This window comes from Pongo abelii, chromosome 11 (assembly GCF_028885655.2).
Source record: "Pongo abelii isolate AG06213 chromosome 11, NHGRI_mPonAbe1-v2.0_pri, whole genome shotgun sequence".
NCBI classification, from domain to species: Eukaryota; Metazoa; Chordata; class Mammalia; order Primates; family Hominidae; genus Pongo; species Pongo abelii.
The window spans coordinates 132,203,085-132,225,749 of NC_071996.2; the positions used below are offsets into that span (position 1 = coordinate 132,203,085).

General features: G+C 39.9%; 2 long non-coding RNA genes across 3 annotated transcripts in view; both read right to left on the minus strand.

Moving 5' to 3' along the window:
- LOC129058153 (uncharacterized) overlaps positions 1 to 22,665 on the minus strand; it is a 159,064-nt gene that overhangs the window by 62,262 nt on the left and 74,137 nt on the right. The gene's annotated exons all lie outside the window — the stretch shown is intronic.
- On the minus strand, positions 10,350 to 11,835 carry LOC129058152 (uncharacterized). The gene is made up of 3 exons (XR_008523051.2): positions 11,776 to 11,835; positions 11,417 to 11,641; positions 10,350 to 10,794 (listed from the first exon to the last, which is right to left on the minus strand). It is a non-coding gene; the product is annotated as an uncharacterized LOC129058152 (long non-coding RNA).

Genomic DNA, 22,665 nt, shown 5'->3' on the forward strand with positions numbered 1-22,665 from the left:
AAGCTCCACCTCCCGGGTTCACGCCATTCTCCTGACTCAGCCTCCCGAGTAGCTGGGACTACAGGCGCCAGTTACGATTGTTTCCTTGGGGTGAGGATCTATGGTGCTCTTCACACCATCAACATCATCATTTCAGAAGTCTATTTGGGTTTTCAGGGGGTACTTTTAAAAAAAAATTTATCCTTCTGCCTTGTAATTTAGATAGTTGCTATTGCTATGTTCTAATTCACAGATATTTTCTCCTGTGGTGCCTAATTTTCTGCTAAATAAGCAATGAACTCTTCTGTTTCAGATACTACGTTTTATATCTTCAGAATTTTTTCTTAAATTTTTTATATCTTCTATTTCTCTCATCACTATATTCATGTTTTTCTATTGAATCTTTGATTATATTTGGCATATTTATAATAACTATCTTAAAGTCTTTGAGTCCTAATTTTACCATCTGGCTCAGTTTTAGTCAATTTTTATTGACTGATTTTATTTGCCTGGTTATGGTTCACATTTCCCTGTTTTCCAGTAGTCTCATAATTTTTTATGACATGCTGGGCATTCCAAATACTATGTGTTTGCATATCTGAACTTTGATTTTTAATAGAATGTTGAATGTTTTTCTGGAAGATTGTTATTGCTTAACAGCTTAAATGTTTTGAGGTTCATGTTTAAACTCTGATAGCTTGGGTCTAGGGTAGCCATTACCCTAGGGACAATTTAACCCTACTGCTAAGATGTGGCCTGTCTAGGATTTCTGCTGAATACTCTAAAGATTAGAAAGTTCTGTCTGTTTTGGCTCATCAGAGTTCAAATATAAACAAACCCTATGTGAGCTCTGGGAATTTTTCAGCATATAGCATCCTGGTCCTCTTATGCTTGGGCTCAGGGAATTTTACCTTAAGCATGTGTGGCTTGATATTTAGCCAAAGACTCAAGGATAACTCTGTGGACCTCTCTCGTGCTATTTTTCTGTCCAATTCCCTGTTATCCTAATCTCTGCCCCGACATTTCCAGTCACCCAAGCTTCACTAAACACTGAGCTCTTTCTCCTCCACTCAACAGGACAAATGTGCTGTGCTTGGAGTCACTTTCACGTGCCACAATGTAGAGTGTGTACATAGGCAGAAAGCCATGGCTATGACAGTGGTCACCTCATTGGTGTCCTTTCTCAGAGGCTCAGTTCTATGATTCCTGTTATCCAGTACCAACAGTTATTTTATGTATTTTTTCTGTTTTCTAGTTGTTTACAGCAAAGCATAAGTCTGGTCCAAGCATTATGCCTGAAAATAAATCAATATGATAAACATAATAAGCTTTTAAGAAGGGGAGTTATATTATGAAAGCAATAGCTTAAGAAGATGAGTTTGAAAATGGTGGACAAAATACAAGGAAGTGTGAGTCAATCCCTGACCTCGATGAGTTTACAATTTAATGTAAATGTTTCAAAATCTTTCCATTAAAAATGCACTGGGAAAATATGACCTCCCTTTTTAAAGACTTTCTTATGTATTCTTATATCCTATAGCAGAGATCCCCATACCTGACTATAAAACAGAATCACTGGAGAACTTTAAATAGACACAGATAACACCCAAAATCTACTCTCTTAGCAAATTTCTAGAATACACTACACTATTTTCAACTATATTCATCATGCTGTACATTTTTAATTTCAAAACATGCAGACAACAAGGCAACAACCCATATTGCTCCTATGCAGTCAGTCTGGATGGGACAGAGAAATATGTATTTTTAAATAATCTCTTCAGGTAACTTTCACACACCCAAACACTCTCGCATTCCAGATGTAGACTAAACCGCTTTAGATTATCTTCTGGGAGCCCTCAAATTCTCAAAATTGTTTCTGATTAAGTAGACGCCAATCTGGGATCTTTTGCATTCCCCTTTTCTCTCCTGATAGTATCTATTACTTAACTTTAAGCTGTGTTGTAATATTTCTTGGAAAGCCTAGGTGGCCTCAAACCTTTCCAACCATTGTAATGTGGCCCAAGGTCCCATACTGAGTCACGTAAGAAGCTTTGCAGATCTGCCTCACTCCACTGCTACTGCTTTATGGAAAAGCATCTAGTGAGTTCCATTCAACACTTCCCTAAAAAATGTGTGTTTATCCAAGTGAAAGCATTTTGGTTTCACAGCTGGCCTTCCTGTCTGAATGGCTTTCCTGCTCTGGGGCCTGAACATCACTCCAGAACCCCACTTTGTGAACACAAAGACCACCAGGATGCCCATTCTCTCAAGACTCAGTTTTTCCTTTAGTGAAACTCTATTCACCCCTTACAGGGGTCTGATAGTCTGGACTCTTTTTTCTACCTGGCACTATTTTCTAGGGAAACCCCAAATAGCCCTCAACTTATAGAAACTTTCATGGGAGAAGACAATTGGCCTTTTTCTAGGTCTTCTGGAAAAGCCAGCTGGCCTGCATTTTCTTTTCCACAGCTGCCTGTAAGTTATGTCTGCATTTCTACCTTCACACTACAAAAAGTTCTAATCTGTGTGCTCAGCCAGTGTCCACTGGCAGTGAATCATGTCATCTCATTTTCCACGTTAAATCTAGAAAACTATTTAAATTCAATTGGACAATGAGAAAGGCCAAATCATTTATAAGGTCACAATTAAAAAGCACTCCACAATCCAGTTCAATGCAGACTGGGATTTTGGACTGGCATGACAGCAAACTCTAGTTTGCTGGTCTATGCCTGGTTTATGTCTTCTGAGCTTGCTCTTTAGCTCTTCCAGACAAATGACAAATCAGATTCTGGCAGCATTATAAGGATAAATGAAGTCCATATGTTAAATTTCACAGGGAATTTCTATTAGTTAAAATATTGGTGGAGTGGGATAAGATAGACATTTTCTTTTTTTTGAGACAGAGTCTTGCTCTTGTACCCCAAGCTGGAATACGATGGCATGATCTTGGCTCACTGCAACCTCCACCTCCTGGGTTCAAGCAATTCTCCTGCCTCAGCCTTCTGAGTAGCTGGGATTACAGCTGACTGCCATGAAGCCCAGCTAATTTTTGTATTTTTAGTAGAGACAGGGTTTCACCATGTTGGCCAGGCTGGCCTCAAACTACTGACCTCAGGTGATATGCCTGCCTCGGCCTCCCAAAGTGCTGGGATTACAGACGTGAGCCACCTCGCCTGGCCAGATATTCTTGAACAACATGCCACAGGCATCAGACTTTGAAGCAAGCGAAACAGCCCCAAACAGGTAGGTAAAAGGAATTCATTCCAGCCCCTCTGCTCCTAGCTCAGCTTATACTAACAGCAGGATAACTTGATCGTACCATTTGTATGCTAGTTCTCATACAAATGCACATTAAATTCATTCTGAAACCATGCACTTGGACCCCCACTCGTGTTCCCATTAGCATCCATCTTGACACATCCATTCAGAGACTACAGGGACAAATACTAAAATCAACCAATCTCTAAGATTAATTCTTAATCTTAGAGAATTAAGAAAAATAGATGCATAGTGCAACCAAAGCTTGTAGGTTATATAAAAAATGTTTATTTCAGGTATTTATTTGCAAGGTACTAGATAATCAAGGGTAAATAAGAGAGATCTTGTCCTCACAGTGGAGAGACAAAGAAGTAAGGAAAAACCATAAATACAAGTTTCTTTTACTATCAAACCTATTCTATTCATGAGATATTTAGTGAAAAATATTATTTTATTTGAATTTAATTGGTTTCTATATTTTGAATAATGAGAAGAAGTTTGGATGCAGCAGATATATATATATATAAATTTATTCAAATATATTTGGGATCTGAATTTTGATATCAAAAGTTAAAATAGCAAGAAATCTTGTACTTAAGGATACCTGTGGCAATCGATGCCACAAAGTGGGGAAATGAGTTGCTGTCGTTAATAACAGGATGAAAAGCTTAATTTAGACAGGGTGATTAGAGGACTCTGCTCTAAGAAGGGTGATATTTCAGCCAAGACCTTGAGAAATGAGACGGACCTAGATGAGTGAAATATGGGGAAAAATGTTACGGAGAGAGGCGTTTAGGACAGAGATGCAAGGAGGTGCTTGACCTTGCAGTACACTGGGGGACTGGGCCAATATTTGGATTCAGTTTAGGGGCTATATTTGGCCATTGCAGGGCTATCCTTTTTTTTTTTTTTTGAGACTGAGTGTCGCTCTGTTGCCCAGGCTGGAGTGCAGTGGCGCGATCTCGGCTCACTGCAAGCTCCGCCTCCCGGGTTCACGCCATTCTCTTGTCTCAGCCTCTTGAGTAGCTGGGACTACAGGCATCCGCCACCATGCCTGGCTAATTTTTTGTATTTTTAGTAGAGACAGGGTTTCACCGTGTTAGCTAGGATGGTCTCGATCTCCTGACCTCGTGATCCGCCCGCCTCGGCCTCCCAAAGTGCTGGGATTACAGGCGTGAGCCACCGCGCCTGGCCAGGGCTATCCTTTAAAACACTCTTTAAGAAACGAACCACAGCGATTCCCTAAATCCATCAGAGAACCGAGGAATCAGAATAAGAGAGTGACTGTTAGAGTAACGGACTTGCCCTAGAGGAATGAAGACCTCCTGGGCATGAACATTGGTACTAAGGGCTGTTTTATTTATTTATTTATTTATTTACTTACTTACTTATTTATTTATTTTTGAGACAGAGTCTCGCTCTGTTGCCCAGCCTGGAGTGCAGTGATGCGATCTTGGCTCACTGCAACCTCCACCTCCCAGGTTCAAGCGATTCTCCTGCCTCAGCCTCCTGAGTAGCTGGGACTACAGGCACGCACCACCATGCCCAGCTAATTTTTGTAGTTTTAGTAGAGACAGGGTTTCACCATGTTGGCCAGGCTGGCCTCAAGCTCCTGACCTCAGGTGATCCACCTGCCTTGGCCTCCCAAAGTGCTGGGATTACAGACGTGAGCCACCGCGTCCGGCCTAAGGACTGTTATTAACGTGACCCTTCAGATTTTGATCTTAGGATGTGGAACTTCTAACATCCAAGGGATCTATGGTACTGATAAAGAAATTCCCCCCACACTGTGTAGTGATAAAATGACAAATGCCACCTGGTGTATCTCTTTCATTCTCATTGGAGTAAATTGATAAGAACGATAAACAGTAGCCACACAAGAAAGTCAACTTTGTCTAATGAAGAGACGCTGCAGCATAAAGCAAACACATGGAAATACCAAAGGGCCAGTAAAGACACCAGCGCAATTGCAGGGAACCAAGATCATAGAGGAGCATGGCAGGAAGGAATGCCGTTTTCCTTGGAGCTTTTGATTTTCAAAGTTTAACAGACTGCAGGGGCATCTGTGAGAAGGCTGAGAGTGGATGTGTATAAACCACATGTCAACCTCTGGGCTATGGATTTTGCTGATTCAGCTTCTCATTAACTTAGCAGGCTGATATCCACCATGGGACATTCATTCCTTAGATTTAATGGAACTTCCCTAATCAATTGAGACACCGACACCTTGGCTGGTACTAACATCAGCAGGGATTCCAGATGCAGCTAAACCAATAGTTGGAGAACAGGTCAGGCTTCAACAAAAGTCCAGATCTGGGAAACCTAGCCTCTTACACAAATGTTTCTGTACAGATATTTTATATAACGAAGATGAATTTCCTGTTTTTAGTACATCTTAGACTAGTTGAGCAATGGATTAGTAATAACAATTTGCATAATCTGGTTCTTGAACTTGCTGTAAGAAATGATCTAACAGAATCTACAAAGCAGTGGCAGAACCATGCTATCTTTTGGCCAAGTAGTAGGCAAAGATAGAGCTGACTTTATTCGGGAATAAACAACAGCAACCACAAAAAAGAATATCAAAATATTATACAACATAAAAGGAGAGAAACTTAGCATGAGAAAGATAGAGGAAGAAATAGAAATTACTACAGGAAAGAAAAAACACTTTTAGGTTTAGGTCCAGACACTATAAATGGGAAGATTTTCTTTCCATCTAAAGGCAGTAAAATCAAACATGGTTTTTATCAGTCAAGGCATAAAAGATGATGGCTGGGTGCAGTGGCTCACACTTGTAATCCCGGCACTTTGGGAGGTCAAGGCAAGTGGATTACCTGAGGTCAGGAGTTTGAGACCAGCCTGACCAACATGGTGAAACCCCATCTCTACTAAAAATACAAAACTTAGCCAGCCATAGTGGTAGGCGCCTGTAATCCAGGATACTATGGAGGCTGAGGCAAGATAATCGCTTGAGCCAAGGAGACAGAGGTTGCAGTGAGCCGAGATCGCACCATTGCACTCCAGCCTGGGCAACACAGTGAGACTCCATCTCAAAAAAAAAAAAAAAAGAGATATGATAGCAAACTGAGAAGAAAGACGAATTTGACAAAAGGAAGGCAACAACTTGAGGACACTAAAGTGGCATAACATAATTATAAACATTTAGATGCTTCCCAGACAGTCATCAACTCAGAAAATTCAAACAATGAGGTAAAGAACACTGTAGAAAGGTTCTTTCAAAATAAAGATGAAGAAGAAAAAAAGACATGAAAACCAACAACAAGAAAAAAATACCTCTTTATCAGGCAACAGAGATCTGGTATACAGATAACTAATATTTCTGAAGAAAGAACAAGAAAATAAAAATAAAACTCATTAGTTCTATTATTATTATTTTTCATATCCACCATACCCCATTATTTTGGGCTACAAGATATGTTAAAGACTGAATGGAGCACATGTAATTCACTGTGGTTGTGATTTTGATCCCTTTTTGACTGTACTTCTAACTGCTTTGGCTTTATAGATTTCACTGCTAATATTTGGCATAGTATATTTGATATACAAAGAGCACATATAAATCAATTAAAAAAAAAGAAAAATTGGCCGGGTACAGTGGCTCACACTGGTAATCCCAACACTTTGGGAGGCTGAGGATCACCTGAGGCCAGGAGTTTGAGACTAGCCTGGCCAACATGCTGAAACCCTGTCTCTACTAAAAATACAAAAAAATTAGCTGGGCGTGGTGGCAGGCGCCTGTAATCCCAGCTACTCAGGAGGCTGAAGCAGGAGAATAGCTTGAACCTGGGAGGCGAAGGTTGTAGTGAGCTGAGATTGCGCCATTGCACTCCAGTCTGGGCAACGAGAGCCAAACTCTGTCTCAAAAAAATTAAATAAATAAAAATTTTTTAAAAATCAAGAAAATCCTAATAGAAAAAGTGACAAGGAAAGTAAATTTATTCTATAAATATGAAGAAATGAAAACACACAGTAAGTAGATTAAAAAAAAAACCTCGCTAGCCATCAAAAGTAAGCCCATGAAAATGGTAATGACAATTTTTATCAATTAAGTCAGTAAGCTTTAAAAATTATAATATCCTGTTGAATTAAAGATGTGGGAAAATAGACACTTTATACATATTATGTGGAAGTATAATCAATGCAATCTTCCTAGAAAGCAATTTGGCAATATATTTAAAGAGCTGCAAAATATTCATATTATTTGACTTTCCAATTAAAGAATATTAAAAACCGGAAAAAGAAATTTACTCGCTATTGTTTAGAATAAATATACTTTATATGGCATCAGGCCGTCTATCATATATTAACATATATATGTGTGTATACATATAGATATTAAAAGATGGGAAGGGGAATACTCATATTTCTGAATGGCTGACTTTTCTTCTTATATTACGAGTAATTCATTTTATTTTTTGTGTTTCTCAATAGCTATCAGGTCTCCCAAATAAACATTCATTACTTTTGTTATATATGAAAATAAATGAGCAAAAATGGAATAATAAAAAATAATTCCCAAGTAATAGTCCTTATCAATGTAAGTTCATGAAACATAAACACGGACCTGAAATATTTCTATAATATAAATTATAAAGGTGATCCAATAGGAATCAACCTTTGGATCCTGTTGATAGAATAAAAACCTTCCATCACCAAATTTTTTTAAAAATTACAAGTGATTCATGGAAGACATTAGATCACGAGTAAGTCCTCAAAAGTTCCAAGTTTTCCCATTTTTACACCACATACTTTTTATTGCAATATGATTGAAATAGAAATGCTTATTATAGTGAATATATAAACAAAGAAAACCATATGAGTTACAGATTTTTAAAAACTGTAAATATCTACTTGTCTGACTTTTATCCATGTGGCTTACATAAAGATTCAAAGGCTATCACCAAGCTGAGCTCAGAGATAAGTTATTACCATTATTATTATTATTAGACTTTATTCTTTTTAAAAATGTAAACTAAATATCCATCTTTGAAAATTTGAAAATAATCTAAAATTCTAGCAAAATTGAGATACATATTTAAATTTATGAATTCCTAAATATAAAAGGAGTAGTGTTGACAAGTAGCCTCAATAGCTAGTTTTGAAGAAAATATAATAACAAACCTTGGTTAAATTTAATTGCAGTGAAAGAGAAAATATCATTAATGAAATTAGACATAAGATACATAATGTAACCAGAGGTGGACTTTTGAAATAAAACAGTAATTCTCTGTTCAATCCAAACAAACAGACTTGCCTCCTAAATGAATCACTTGAGATTTGGGGGCATCTTAAAATGAGAAATTAACTGAATTATAGCAAAGATAATGTTTAGCATTTTTAGTTTCATGATTCAAGTTGCCTAATGCTAGGAAGGATTGGATATGTTGTACCTGATTTAAACACTAGAGGGAAGAAAAACAAAAACAACCAGGAGGCATGCCAGATCCAACCCAAGGAATAGTGACTGCATGAACACGGGAAGGCAGTCCAGCTTCAGAGACAGACCTCACAATGCAGCCACAAACACAGCCCTGGAAGATTCCAGGTAACAGCAAAAATAGTGCTTATGCCTTCTTGAGCAGTGTCTATTACCCATCTCACCACCAGTTAGTTCTAGGCAAAGGCAGGTATAAGGAGTTCACTATGAATATGAATCTGTGCATTAACGGTTTCTAGGCAAAGGCAGATATAAGGAGCTCACTATGAATATGAATCTGTGCATTAATGGTTTTGCACATTTTTAGGGGGAGAGCAGATTAATCTGTCACCCCTCAGTGCTGATGGGACAAAAGCTGGTTTTACTCCTTGCTCTCATCTCCTTCTAGCCCCCTTTTGTAAGAGTTGCTTCCTAACAAGTAATGCTTGCTTTTGTTTTTGTTTTTAAAACCTGCTCAGACCTTAGTTTAGGGTATTTTGGGCCATACAATGGTATAGATGTCATTAACGGGAAGAGAGGTAGTTTGGGAGTCATATGTCTTTAGAAGTTGAAGAGGGTAGTGGTTACTCTGAAGTAGTCCAAGGTGGTGGGGCTGAGAGTTTCCCCAGAAACAGAAACTTAGGTCTTGGGCTGGCTCTGCCCCCTGAGGTGACAGGACCAGGAAAGAGAAAGTGTGTGGGGGTGAGGGCTGGAAACCAGGGAGGTGGCCTTGGAAGCCCTATTACCAGAAGGGCCTGCTCGAGTGCTTTTCTCAGAGGGGACCATTCTGTGGGTGTCCTGACACCAGATTAGAATGGTGATGTCTGGATAGCATGTGTGAGAGAAGGGGTTCTCCACCCATCTTCCTAGACCTGGTAAGCCCACAAGTTCTTATCTTTAGAAAATAGGGGGAAATGCTCTGACATTGCATTTTGACTAGTTTTGGTGCCTGGATTTCAAAGCTAGCTTCAATATTATTTACATTCCAATAGATGATCAAGGTTAAGAAAGGAAATAATCTAACGAAAATTTAGCTTTATCGTTAATGGTATAACTTAAACTGTGAATTATAAATACAACTTAAAATTAATATAGTCTTCAAAAGATCTGTGGAACCTTGTTCTGTTTTCCTTATTTGTTTAATTAAACACCGGGGCACTAATGAAAATATGACCAAAAGTCTAAAGTCAAGAAAGATTTAAATTAAACAATGCAGAAAGGCTAGAGAAATATTTGACAATAGTATTTCATTTCACAAATTTAAAACTTTAATCTTATTTGATAACATGTTTTCAGGCTAGGCACGGTGGCTCACATCTGCAATCCCAGCACTTTGAGAGGCTGAGGTGGGTGGATCACTTGGTGTCAGGAGTTCAAGATCAGCCTGGCCAACACGGTGAAGCCCCATCTCTACTAAAAATACAAAAAAAAATTATCCGGGCATGGTGGTGGGTGCCTGCAGTCCCAGCTACTCAGGAGGCTGAGGCAGGAGAATTGCTTGAACCCAGGAGGTGAAGGTTGCAGTGAGCCAAGATTGAGCCACTGCCCTCCAGCCTGGGCAACCGAGCAAGACTCCACTTCAAAAAAAAAAAAAAAATTCCTATGTCCACATAGATCCTTAATATTACCTTGGGAAGAAGTTAGGAGAGGGCCTATTATGCCCATTTTCTAGACAAGATAAAGTGAGAAAAGTGAGTGCTCGAGGTTCAAGCACCTGCTCATGGTTAGTGAACAGCAAACAACATGAGGGTGGTGGAGCCTCCAGATCTTTCCATTACTCCACATGTTAGTGGGATCACTCAATAAATGTCAGCATCCAAGATGGACAACTCGAAGGGAAAAATGAACGCATTACTATATAAATGTATGACTCTGTAATAAAAAAATACCTAAAACCTGTGTCATGACATTTGTCAGTCATTCCAGAAGTGAGTGTGTGAACTCCATCTGGCACTTATAATAATCACATTTGCAAAGAGTTTCTTTTGCTGAGTGTCTGTAATTCATTTGGTTGTGGGAAGCTTTTCTGTGGTAGCTCAGACCAAAGACCACGTATCTGCAAACAGTTTGCAGGCACTTGTTTTCTCCAATACATCATTGAATTCTCAGGTTTCCTGAGGGAGAGGAGAGAAGGGAGGAAAAAGAAAGGAAGCTAAGAAACCAATTTCATTTACCACCAAACTAAATAAGCCACCTCTTCTTGAGGCATGTGCTGGTGGTTACCAGTGGGGACTGGAACAAGTTGAGAGCTGAACCCACTGCGGCTGCAAGGATGTGGGTGAGGACCCAGCATGGCAAGAATTCCAGGCTTGGACCTCCAGCTGCACAGCTTGGTGATGGCCAAGGGTGCAGCTGCATTTGGAAGCTTCTGTAAAGAGGTGGGGGTGCCACCAACCAGCTCCCTTGATACCCCTGCCGAGAAATGCTAACTGGAAACTCATGGCTGGATTGTCTGCCTCATCTTGGGGTAAAAAAAAGGGTCCCTATTGCTTCAACATTGGTCAGTTCAGTTCAAATCTATTGAGCCTCCTTATGCTCCAGACATTTTGCTGGGCTCTGCACATACAGCAGAGGACTCCTGGTTTATGACTCCATTTGTAAAAAGCTAGAAGTGGCCACTCCATCCTAAAAGTAGAAAGCTGAACAAACTGAAAAATCAACTCATCATAGGGAAAACTGCTGCCCCCAAAATTGGAAGGACCAACAAAAAGTTGAAAACAGAGAATCACAACTTACCAGAGCAGAAACACAGGAGCAGAAACCACGGTGAGAACCCGTGCCAGGGTAGGGAAACCTGAACGGTAATGGATGATTGGCTGGAGGCTTTGTGTGGACACATCTGAGGGTTAAACACTCCAGGGGACTCAGTCATAAGGGCCTCCAACACTGTTTGGGGTTTTACGTCCAGGAGCTTGACCAGGTTCTCATAGAGAAGACAAGAGAAAAATTCCCTTGTGCTTCCTGTAGGGTGGGGGAGGAAAGTTGCCATTTTAAACTATGCCAGAACATTCTGTTATTCCTAACCAGGCCTGCCCTCAAGTGGAATTGTTTTACCAGACCCTAACCTGCTGGAGTTTCATTGGAACTTAACTGACCTGGGGGATGGGAAATATCCAACTTCAGTCCACTTTAGCCATCCAGTCCCACCAAAGAGTAGGGGACTGAGAAGCTCTTGTGAGGTCACAGTTCAGAAACACAGGCTCAGCAAAAGACTGACACCTAATAATAGGACGATAGGAGACTCCGCCTCCTCCCACATGTTACCGCTGCCTTAATAATGGCCTATTTACTGTCATTTTTTTTGTCCACTACATCATGTCCAGCTAGCAAGAAAATAGTACAAGACATCCTCAAAGGCAAATAAACAAACAAACTCATCTTGAGGAAATAGACGAAATATCAGAACTAGAGTTAAATATGGCAGGAACATTGGAGTTATCAAACTGGTAATTTAAAACAATTGTGATGATTATGCTGAGGGCTCTAGTGGATAAAGTGGACAGTCTGCAAAAACAGATAGGCAATGTGAGCAGAGAGATGGAAATCCCAAGAAAGTACCAAAAAGGAAATGCTAGAGATAAAAAAAAAAATGCCATATGAGGAATGAAGCATGACTCTGACAGGCTTATTAGCAGACTGGACACTGGAAAAGTAGACATTCTCAAGGTGGGGAAAGAATCCCTGTGCTTGAAGGTTATTCAACAGAAACCCTCAAAGCTGTAAAGCAAACAGAAAAAGAGACTGAGTTAAAAAAACCGGAAAAGAATATTCAAAACTGTGGCACAACCACAAAAGGTGTAACATATGTGCAATTGCCATACCAGAAGGAGAAGAAAGAGTGAAAGAAATCATTATATAAAAAGACATCTGCACTAGGGTGTTTATCACAGCACTATTCACAGTAGCAGAGATATGGAATCAACCAAAATGTTCAACAGAGGACTGGATAAAGAAAAATGTGGTGTATATATGTAACATATATAATGTATACGTATATACATTGTATACATGTATATATGTTATACGTATATACATTGTATACATGTATATATGTTATACGTATATACATTGTATACATGTATATATGTTATACGTATATACATTATATGTATAATGACTGATATGTATATGACTGATATGTATAATGACTATATGTATAATGACTGAAGGCCATTATCCTAAGTGAAATAACTCAGGAACAGAAAGTCAAACATCAAATGTTCTCATAACTGGGAGCTAAAGAATGGGTGTGCATGGACATACAGAATAGAATAAAGGACACTGAAGACTCAAAAAGGTTGGAAGAAGGGAGGAGCATAAGGGTTGAAAAACCATCTATTAAATACAATGTTCACTATTTGGGTGATGGGTACACTAAAAGCCCACACTTGACCATTATGCAATATATGCTTGTAAGAAATATGTGCTTGTACCCCCTTAATATATAAAAGTAGAAAATATATATAGAAAACAAAAGAAACAGAAGATATTTGAAAAAATAATGATGGGAATTTCCTAAAATTAATGTCAGATACCAAACCACAGGTCCAAAAAACTCAGAGAACCCCAAGCAGGATAAATTAGAACACACACACAAACACACACACACACACACACACACACACACACCCCCTTTACCTAGGCATATTATTTTCAAACTACAGAAAATAAAAATAAAGTCCCAAAAGAAGCCAGAGGAAACAGACACATTAACTATCAAGGAGCAAAGGTAAGAATTCCATATTACTCCTCAGAAACAATATAAGCAGGGAGAGTGGAGTAAAACAGTTAAAGAGTTGAGGAAAAACAAACAAACAAAATGTCAACCTAAAATTCTATACTTTGTGAAATTATCTTTCAAAACTGAAAAAGAAAAAAAATGCTTTCTTCAATAAACAAAAATTGAAGAAATTTGTTGCCAGTAGACCTTCCTTACAAAAAAAGTCAAAAGAAGTTCCTTAGAAGAAAATAATATAAGTCAGAAACTCAGATCTACATAAGAAAGGAAGAACATTGAGGAAGAAATAATTGAAGGTAAAATAGATACTTTTTAAATTTTTAACTGATTTAACAGAAAACAATTGGTTCAAAATCATCACATCAACAATGAATTCAATTACATGTGCTTACGTATATGTCTTATATGTATTTTATACTTAACATATGCGTGTGTATGAATGAAATCAATAACATAGATGAATCAAGAGACAAGAGGGAGGAACTGGGTGACATTTGAAACCAGACTTGGATTAGTTGTAAATGTATATTGCAAACTTTAGGATAGCCACTAAAGAAAAGTGAAAAAAGAATTATAACTGATAAGAAAGGGGAAAAAAAAAAGCATTATACAAAATACTCAATTCAAAACCATGGGTCAGGCATGGTGGCTCATGCCTATAATCCCAGCATTTTGGGAGGCCAAGAGGGGTGGATCATGAGGTCGGGAGTTTAAGACCAGTCTGAGCAACATGGCAAAACCCCGTCTCTACAAAAAATACAAAAATTAGCCAGGCATGGTGGCACATGCCTGTAATCCCAGCTACTCAGGAGGCTGAGGCAGAAGAATTACTTGAACCTGGGAGACGGAGGTTGCAGTGAGCCGAGACTGCACCACTGCACAGCCTGGGCAACAGAGCAAGACTCCGCAAAAACAAACAAACAAAAAACATGAAAGGCAGAAAGAGTGGAAGACAAAAATAGGAATGCAGCTGGGTGCAGTGGCTCACACCTGTAAACCTAGCACTTTGGGAAGCCAAAGCCGGCAAATCACTTGAGGCTTGAAGTTTGAGACCAGTCTGGCCAACATAGGAAAGCCCTGTCTCTAAAAGAAAAAAAACAAAAACAAAAACAAAAAAAACAGCAATGCAGGACAAGGAAGGGCAACAAATAGAAAGTAGTAACAAATATGATAGATACTAATCTAACTATATAAACAATCACTTTGAATATCAGTGTTTTATATGCACCAGTGAAAACACAGAGATTGTCAGAGTGGATAACAGAACAGTAGCCAACTATATATCATCTATGGAGGTGAAGAAAACCGGGTCCCTTCCCTTGGAAACCTGACATCAGAAAATGTTTCCAAGGGTTGCACGTTTTCCAATAGCGTGTGCTATAGAGTGGCGGTGGTTCTCTCTCTGCCTCTGTCCTTTAGGCACCCACACCCTGAGGAAGTGCAGGCATCACACTTTAGCAGTGATCTAGTGTCCAGAGTCAGAGACCCAGAGAAATTAAAAATCTCATTAAAAACAAGCAAATAAACGAGTATTCTCCCCTTGTAAATGTTCTCGTTATTATTGTGTCCTAACAGTGACTGTAGGATTTACTCTTTGCTGTTGGCTTGGCCTTCTGAGTAATTAGTCTTGCATCATCTCACAGATTCAATCATTATCCTTGAAACAACAATGAAGTGGGAGTTAGGAGACCCCAAAGAAGCTTCTCTGTATGGGAGTGAAAACCCTGGTAGCAGCAGCAACACTGGTTTCCTTGCTGTTCCTTGACGAAGCCAAGCCCACTCCCAGCCTTCTGCATTTGTTTTGTTTTACACTCTGCCTGGAATGATCTTCCCCCCGGGCACAATGGTGTGTCACTTAACAACAGGAATCCACATTCTGAGAAATGTGTCATCAGGCAGTTTTGTTGTGTGACTATTGTAGGGTGTACTTACACAAACCTAGATTTTATAGCCTACTACAGACCTAGGCTATATGGTGAAGCCATTGCTCTTAGACTATAAACCTGTATAGCAGGTTAGTGTAGTGAATTTTGTAGGCAATTGTAATACAAGAGTATTGTGAATCTTAACGCAGAAAAGGCACAGTAATTGGATATGCAGTCTGCTGTTGACTGAAACATAGTATGTGGTGCATGACTGTGTACACATGGATAGCTCTGAAGGAAGGAAGAGTTTCCAAAAAGAGGCAACCACAGCTCATTTGAGTGAAGCCTGTTGTGACACAGCATGGGCTGAAAGTCCAGACACTCAACTCATCGTCTTAGGCTCTGTGCATTTGCTAAACAATCTGACTGCATTGCATCATCTCAGGTGCCTCACAATCTCTGGTGAAGCCATATGCTTCTTCTTGGGTGTCGGGTCACCCCTTTATCTTTGTATCCATGTATCATGCAAATTCCTTCTTTACTCGCCAGTTCCTCCCCATCTTACAGATCCAATGTAACTTCTTCTGTAAAGGCCTTCCTGCTCCTCTGCACCCCTCGCCATGCTATGGGTGTCCTGATGCCTTCTCTCGGCTCCCCCGATCCCTGAGCTTACCCTGTCACAGCCTGACACTCCAGCTGTCGATCCCTGGTGTGTGTCTGTCTCCCTCTTCCACTGAGACTGAGAGGACAATGCTTTGTCACCAGAGTCTGGGACAAAACCTTCACCAAGGGGAGGAGTCTGTAAAAGTGCACCAACTTCAGTAACTGCATCCTCAGCATCTTTGGGAACACAGTGGAGATGTACCTAATTCATCTTGGGAAAGTAAAAATGGGAGGGAGACATGGAGGCTTAACTCAGCCTTAAATGAACGAATAAATAATGGCCAGGCAGTGGGGAGTTGGGGGGAGCTTGGAGGCTTTACCTACCACAGTGAAAGTCCTATAACTATATTTCACCATTATTTTTCTGTAGTCTAGGAGCTCCCCAGAGACCCTGGCCTGGGGTGCATCATGTGTGGGCATGCTCATCGACCACTAAGAACAAAGGCGCCTTCCTCCATCATTTCCACCTTGCTGCCACTAGAGGGAGACCCCAGCCCATTTATCACGCCCATTCCTGCCTCCTGGAGGCCCCTCCCTTCATCTTCTCCTGCTTGATCTCCTGAGTGAGGAGGCTTCGGATTTATGGCAACGCTGGTGCCGAATCCCAGAATTGTCCTAAAGCCCAGCTCTCTGAATAAGTGATAGCCTTAGAATAATACTAACCACATTAAAAATAATGTATTGCTACTTTTTGCCTAGATCTTATAATATACCAGAGAGTTTCTGAGTGTTCTATAGGCACGATCTCTCTGCGCTCTCTCAAAAGCCCCACGATATGAACATATTTGTTATCCCAAATTTGTCAGATGGAAAAAGTGAGGCACAACTCGATTAAATGCCTTGCCTAAGGTCAACAAGCCTTTTAGGGTTGGAACTAACTGACGACAGACGAAGCCGTCCTAACCCCTGAAATCTACAAGTAGTCCAGGAAGAGGGGGAGAGGATCCCTTTAGGCGTGAAGGAAGAATGAACTGGACAGTAGAGACTCTGAGACCCAGGACGGGAGGAGGGAAGAGGCTCGCTTGACTGTCATCAGCTCGATTTTGCTGAAACAGGCCCCAGAAAGGGCAGTGATGAGAGATGAGGCCACAATACAGGTAGCAGGAGCCCTGGAGTGCCAAACCTGTGTGCCAGGATGAAGAGTGCTGTTCTATTTCAAAGGAAAGGGGAATCCTGCAAGTGTTTTAAGCTGGGAAAGATAAAATCCAGTTTGTGTTTTGTAAAAATTATGTGAGTTTCTGGGTGGAGAAAAGACAGGCAGGGGACCCAGTGCTGGTGGGAAACCTGCAGCACCATCTTAATGAGAGACGGTGAGGACCAGGACGGGGCAGAGGTCGGGGATGCCGAAAGCAGGGGACATGAGCCCTCTCTAGCAGGGTTGTTGAGCCTCCACGCTGTTGGTGCTGGCTGGGTAAACTGTTTGGGGGAGGGGAAGGGCAGACTGCCCCATGCTTTGTAGGATGGTCAGCAGGATCTAGCCTCCACCTGCCAGATGCCAGTAGCACCCCCCAAGTGTGACAGCCAAAAATGTCTCTAACATTGCCCAGTGTCCCCCAAGACAGAATTGCCCTTGGTTGAGAAACACTGCTGCAGCGATGTCACGTAGCACAGTCTTCCAGATAGAAACTGAGGCCCCGATTTGGGTGACAGCTCCACCTCTTCCTAGCTCCGTGACCTTGGAAGAGACGACTTCATCCCATTGGACTCTTTTCCTCATCAGCAAAGAAGAACACAGCGCTTTCCTGAGAATGTACCTGTGAGGCTGAATTAGACAAAAGCACCTTGCAAAGCTGCCTGACACATGGTGAGCCCGCAGGAAATCTGATTAGCAATCACGAAGATGAGCTTCATCTGCAAGAGACAGGCCTTTCTTTCATCATCTAGGCCATCCTAGCTGGGGAGACACAGCAGAGGGACACAGCTCACACGCACAGGGAGTGCCCACCAGCCATGCTCCCCCACCAGAAGATTAGATCTCACTTGGTACAACCAGCCCTGAGGAATAAGGAGACTCATGAAGAAACCCTGGCCACAAACAGAGGCCCCGTACTGTGACACTTGACCTCCTGCACACCCTCTGGCAAAAGAAATGTAAAGGAAGAATGCATTCCCCCACCCTTGGGCACAATCACTACCTCCATGGAACCAGAGTTAAGGCCAGCACCCTTCTGGCCTTTATTCTGGATGAATAACTAAAGGGGCTTGCTGTGTGGGCTGGACTGAGACTGCTCCTGATTATCAAGGAGACAGGGCTTTACTACAACATGGATGCAAGGAGGGATGCAAGGAGGGAACCCTCTGAATGCCTCTTACTATTAATGTAAAAGTTAATAGAAATTTTTAGCAACCCCACTATAGTAAGCATCCCAAAGGGCCCAGATCCCTTAGGAATAAGAGTTTTGGTCACCCCACTGGGTACAGAACATCATCTGAGATTTGGGCTGAGGTTAGAGGAAATATCAAATGAACTCTGGAGAAGGATAGCATAAAACTAATTTTTTTCTAGGATTTTACTTTGATGGTGTTCTGGAAATAATTTCCCATTACTTTAGTGTTTTTTTTTTTTTTTCTTCTCTCACATTGCTTTCTATCGCCTCTCCCTGGCTTCATCATCCTTGTTTATGATTCAGGAGTATTTTTATTGCAGGTCTTTTTTAAATGAATCCTGTTATGCTTGAAAATATTCTTAGTAAAATTTAATGATAATCTCTTAGAGTTCAACGTCCATTCAATAGGATATAAAATTAAAAGGTCAGTTTCTTTTTCTTCAATACCCTTAAGAAATTAATTTCTTCATGCATCCAGTATTGCTATTGACAAGTCTGATATCATTTTGATTCCTTTTCTGTTATTACATGATCTACTCTTTTTCTCTCGGTCTTAGATATTCTTAAGTTTCACTATTCCGCTTGCCCATGCCAGTTATCTTTTTCTTTTTTGTTTGACACCCTGTGGTGTTATCAATATAAGACTTTTCAGTTTTCTTCGTTTCTGGAGAATTTATGTTTATTACTTATTCAAATATCTTCCTTATGCCTTTCTTTTTTTCTTTTCCATCTAGATCCCATTTTATCTGGATTCTGGTACTTCTCTCCTCCATATTTATCAATTTATTGTTCCTGTTTCTGAATTTTTGTGGACTCTTTCTAGGAGAGTCTCTCACTCCAATCTTTCTGTTGAGTTATTTGATTGTCAGCAGTATCAATTTAGGGGAAGTTTAATTCTAAAATTTGAATACCTTTCATATCTATTGGTTCCACTGAATTCTTTTTAATGACTTCTTATTGTTCTTTCCTATACTTATTTTGTATTCTTATCTGTTCAAGTATATTCACATTGTTTGCTTTAAAATCCCAGAATGCATACTCCAATAAGATACACAAGGATGTCCAGCAGACCTCTGACCTTCCCTTTAGGGTGACTGTACTCCTCAGGTCTTAAGTAATTTGGGCCTGTGGCTTATGTTCCCAGGGGAGGACCTGCTACTCTGGATGATTAAGTGTGAGGGGACTGAAGGAAGCCCAAGCTGCAGTGAAAGCCCCAAGGCAGAGGAGCTCTGTCCAGGGCAGAGGGAATCACTGCGGCTCACTCCTACTGAGCTCTTTGGGACCAACCCATTGTCAGGGTTTCACTTTGAAGACAGAAATAAGCAGTATTTGCAGCCCAATGCTCTTCTAGATCATAATCTGTCATTTTATCACCTGGAGCACTTTCTATTTATTATGTGATTTTAGAATGTAATTCTTTCTGTAGAAATAAACTTAAAGCAGTACCATTAATAAAATTCCTGAAAACCATAGAGCACTAAACACCTGTAAGTTATTACTTTACTGTTAGGTGCAGAGAGGGGTTCAGCACGGATAGCTCTGAATGCTATGAAAAGCTGCTCAAGATCCACAGCCTTACAAGGGTTTTTTCCTTATAAAAAATTCAAATTTCTCATCTACCTAAATAATGATGTAATTTAGATGTGTTTAGACTTTCCACGAGTTGTGTCTTGATACTATCTGTGAATTGATCCTATAATCTAAAAAACAATCTGCTGATAAAGCTAAATATATCATTCAGTGTCAGTCAAGTTAGAGAGACAGAAACCACACAATGAGTTGAGCAAGGAAAGTTTAATGCAAAGAATTAATAACTAAAACAAGGGATTGGAGTATTGAAGAATTGTCTAGAGAGAAGTAAAGAGAACTCTTAATAATACAGAAATAGCTTGGATTCCTAGGTATTTTATTCTCTTTGAAGTAATTGTGAACGGGAGTTCACTTGTGATTTGGCTCTCTGTTTGTCTGTTATTGGTGTATAAGAATGCCTGTGATTTTTGCACATTGATTTTGATTTTGTATCCTGAGACTTTGCCGAAGTTGCTTATCAGCTTAAGGAGATTTTAGGCTGAGACAATGGGGTTTTCTAAATATACAATCATGTCATCTGCAAACAGAGACAATTTGACTTCCTCTTTTCCTAATTGACTACCCTTTATTTCTTTATCTTGTCTGACTGCCCTAGCCAGAAATTCCAACACTATGTTGAATAGGAGTGGTGAGAGAGGGCATCCTTGTCTTGTGCCAGTTTTCAAAGGGAATGCTTCCAGTTTTTGCCCATTCAGTGTGGTATTGGCTGTGGGTTTGTTATAAATAGCTCTTATTATTTTGAGATAAGTTCCATCAATACCTAGTTTATTGAGAGTTTTTAGCATGAAGTGCTGTTGAATTTTGCTGAAGGCCTTTTGTGCATCTATTGAGATAATTATGTGGTTTTTGTCATTGGTTCTGTTTATGTAATGGATTACGTTTATTGATTTGTGTATGTTGAACCAACCTTGCATCCCAGGGATGAAGCCAACTTGATCATGGTGGATAAGCTTTTTGATGTGCTGCTGGATTTGGTTTGCCAGTATTTTATTGAGGATTTTAGCATCAATGTTCATCACGAATATTGGCCTAAAATTCTCTTTTTTTTGTTGTGTCCCAACCAGGCTCTGGTATCAGGATGATGCTAGCCTCATAAAATAAGTTAGGGAGGATTCCCTCTTTTTCTATTGATTGAAATAGTTTCAGAAGGAATGGTACCAGCTCCTCCTCGTACCTCTGGTAGAATTCCGTTGTGAATCCATCTGGTCCTGGACATTTTTTGGTTGGTAGGCTATTAATTATTGCCTAAATTTCAGAACCTGTTGTTGGTCTATTCACAGGTTCAACTTCTTCCTGGTTTAGTCTTGGGAGGGTGTATGTGTCCAGGAATTTATCCCTTTCTTCTAGATTTTCTAGTTTATTTGCATAGAGGTGTTTATAGTAGTCTCTGATGGTAGTTTGTATTCCTGTGGGATCAGTGGTAATATCCTCTTTATCATTTTTTATTGCATCTATTTTATTCTTCTCTCTTTTCTTCTTTATTAGTCTTCCTAGCAGTCTATTTATTTTGTTGACTGTTTCAAAAACCAGCTCCTGGATTCATTGATTTTTTTGAAGGGATTTTTTTGTCTTTATCTCCTTCAGTTCTGCTCTGATCATAGTTATTTCTTGCCTTCTGCTAGCTTTTGAATATGTTTGTTCTTGCTTCTCTAGTTCTTTTAATTGTGATATTAGGGAGTCTCTTTTAGATCTTTCCTGCTTTCTTTTGTGAGTATTTAGTGCTATATATTGCCGTCTATACACTCCTTTAAATGTGTCCCAGAGATTCTGGTACATTGTGTCTTTGTTCGCCTTGGCTTCAAAGAACATCTTTATTTTTGCCTTCATTTCATTATTTACCCAATAGTCATTCATCAGCTGGTTGTTCAATTTCCATGTAGTTGCATGCTTTTGAGTGAGTTTATTAATCCTGAGTTCTAACTTGATTGCACTGTGGTCTGAGAGACAGTTTGTTGTGATTTCTGTTCTTTTACATTTGCTGAGGAGTGTTTTACTACCAATTATTTGGTCAATTTTAGAATAAGTGTAATATGATGCTGAGAAGAATGTATATTCTGTTGATTTAGAGTGTAGAGTTCTGTAGATATCTATTAGGTCCACTTGGTGCAGAGCTGAGTTCAAGCCCTGGATATCCTTGTTAACCTTCTGTCTTGTTGATCTGTCTAATATTGACAGTGGGGTGTTAAAGTCTCCCATTATTATTGTGTGGGAGTCTAAGTGTCTTGGTACATCTCTGAGGACTAGCTTTACGAATCTGGGTGCTCCTGTAATGGGTGCATATATATTTAGGATAGTTAGCTCTTCTTGTTGAATTGATCCCTTTATCATTATGTAGTGGCCTTCTTTGTCTCTTTTGATCTTTGTTGGTTTAAAGTCTGTTTTATCAGAGACTAGGATTGCAACCCCTGCTTTCTTTTAGCTTTCTATTTGCTTGGTAGATCGTCCTCCATCTCTTTATTTTGACCCTATGTGTGTCTTTGTATGTGAGATGGGTCTCCTGAATACAGCACACCGATGGGTCTTGACTCTTTACCCAATTTGCCAGTCTGTGTCTTTTAATTGGGGCATTTAGCCCATTTACATTTAAGGTCAACATTGTTATGTTTGAATTTGATCCTGACATTATGATGTTAGCTGGTTATTTTGACCGTTAATTGATGTGGTTTCTTCATAGCGTCGATGGTCTTTACCATTTGGCATGTTTTTGCAGTGGCTGGTACCAGTTGTTCCTTTCCACATTTAGTGCTTCCTTCAGAAACTCTTGTAAGGCAGGCCTGGTGGTGACAAAATATCTCAGCATTT